Consider the following 2911-nt stretch of genomic DNA (forward strand, 5'->3'; position numbering starts at 1 on the left):
AATTGTAAGTTTCTATGGTTCTTTTCAAATGACTATTCATTTTTTTAAAAGTCATACAATCCTTTTGAATGTCTTGTGCTATATAATATTTTTATTTATTATTGCTCAATAGTGTCTCAATTTGCCAACCAGATTTTAAGCATCTAGACTCTAGATTCTAGAGGATAGCTCCCAGGAAAAAACCAACACTCAGCAAAGATTTTTCATTGATATATTAAGTATTTTTCAAGTGCAAGGTTCAGTATTGGATATATGTTTTTGAATAATAATATATCAATTCTGTATAATTGATGGGAGCCTTTAAACACAGAGATATACTGTGTTCCCTGACTTCTAAAATTCATTTAAAAAAATCTAACATAATTAAAAGGAAAGTAGAGATTGCAGAGGTGGCTCTATACAAAATTGATTTATTTTTATTTTTAAATTAATAACCATCTTTTGTCTAGCACATATTTTTAATTAATTTTAGATTCAACCTTTTAGTATAAATTATTTAAACTGTGTACTCATATTGTGGCGATCTTGTTACATCTTCTATATGGTGCCTGAAAACTTGATTCTCAATGAATATTATTGTAATAATATAGTATAAAAGAATTACAAAAATTACCAATCTCTGAGGCTTTTCTTCATTTCTAAAACTAAGCAGTGTCTCTGACACAGTACTATTTTTCATTGTAAAAGTTTAACAATTTTTCTTACATTCTAAGAGTAGACTGTGTTATGGTAGATCACATTAAAAATCTAGTGTCCATTTAAATCTGGCTTGAAGCAGGAAGGAGAATAGCACAAGAAAATGTCTTTTTAAAAAATCATTGCTTTTCTAGCCTCCTATTCTGTTCTACAAATTTCTCATTCTCTTAAATTACCTATTAATCTGGATACCCCCCCCCCCCCCCAAAAAAAAATAGAGTATAATTCCCTCTTTACTGACCCTTTTAAAAAATAGACTTTACTCTTCAGAGAAGTTTTAGGTTCACAGCAAAATTTAGTGGAAAGTGCAAAGATTTCCCACATATTCCATGTTCCCACATATGCATCACCCCCTCTGTTGCCAACATTCTCCACCAGAATAGTACATTTGTTTATTTATGAACTTACATGGACACATCATAGTCACCTAGAATCCATAATTTATACTATGATTCAGTCTTGGTGTTGTACATTCTATGGGTTCGGACAAATGTATAATGGCATGTGTCCACCATCACAGCATCATACAGAATAGTTTCACTGTTCTAACAATCCTCCTTGCTCTGCTTACTCAAACAAAACACCTAGAAACCACTAATCTTTTTATTGGCCTCATAGTTTTGTCTTTTTCAGAACATCAAATAGTTGGAATCATATAGTATGTAGCCTTTTTAGTTTGACTTCCTTCACTTAATATGCACTTATGTTTTCTCCATGTCTTATCATTGCTTGATAGCGCATCTATTTTTAGCACTGAATAATATTTCCTTGTACCACACTTTATTTGTCCATTAACATTAGTGAAGGACATCTTGCTTCCAAGTTTTGGTAATGATGAATAAAGCTGTTCTAAACATGCATGTGCAGGTTTTTATGTGGACATAAGTTATCAATTACTTTGACTACCAAGGAATGACATTTATTGGATCACATGGTAGAAGAATATTAAATTTTGTAATGAATTTAAAAAAAAAAATCAAATCACTGACCTAAATTCTAAAAACTCCATGTTATAGGTGATTAGAATAAATAGCATGGGTTTAAACAAAAATGAAAGCCTCATTTTTATGGAGAGTTTGAAAAATTTTGTAAAATAATTATTTGTAATTCGACAGTAATCTTCCAGACTGGATAGCAAAATGTTTTAGCCTTAAAATGTAAATTTAATGAATTTTTGAATAACTGATAATTACTGGGTAAGCAATAGATTCTCAGGGATCAAAAAAAATGATATTTTCACATAATAAATTGTCTTATGGTGATCAGTTTAATGGTTTCCTACTATAAATGTTTTTTCATTGCCAAAGTAATGGATTCTAGCACCTCCTCCCTCCCACTTTTAATATCATAACCAATTAAAAGTCCTGCTACAAATGGCATGATATAATCATTCTGCATGAAGCTCAGGAAAGTAGCCATTTAAAAAAGCATTTTTGTGTGCTTAGACCACTGTTGCTGAACCAGTTTCCAAAATTGTGTCCTAAAGAAGAAGAGTTTCGAGGATTTCTTATGACAAATCAGGTTATAACATTTATATTACATCCTCCATTGTTGTCAATATATTATCATGTTAAGTGTTTTGCAAATATTGCAGTAGAAAACAAATATTTAAATTTCTTATGCCTGTGCACAAAATATTTTTCACAATTAATACCAAGTAGCCCATAGACCAGTGATGGTGAACCTTTTGAGCTCGGCGTGTCAGCATCTTGAAAAACCCTAACTTAACTCTGGTGCCGTGTCACATATAGAAATTTTTTGATATTTGCAACCATAGTAAAACAAAGATTTATATTTTTGATATTTATTTTATATGTTTAAATGCCATTTAACAAAGAAAAATCAACCAAAAAAATGAGTTCATGTGTTACCTCTGACATACGTGTCATAGTTTCGCCATCACTGCCATAGACCAAGCTTTTCAGAAATAGTGGTCTAAATATTTCAATTGTTTTATATTTTTCAGTTGTTAACTTAAAATTCTGCATAGTTTTATAATGATGAATTTATCACATGTAACTATAAAATTGGCTTGCCTATATATAGTGTTTATCTACTTATATTAAATATATTGTGTTTATCTACTTATTCTTAAAGTGTTTATTGAGTGAACAGTACATACTAAGTGTTTTTGCTATCCAGAGAAGGTATTTCTCAAAAATCTTACACCTATAGGTGCACTGGGCCTCTAGTATATCTAGTATATATATATATA

This window comes from Myotis brandtii, unplaced genomic scaffold, assembly GCF_000412655.1.
Source record: "Myotis brandtii unplaced genomic scaffold, ASM41265v1 scaffold388, whole genome shotgun sequence".
Classification (NCBI taxonomy): domain Eukaryota; kingdom Metazoa; phylum Chordata; class Mammalia; order Chiroptera; family Vespertilionidae; genus Myotis; species Myotis brandtii.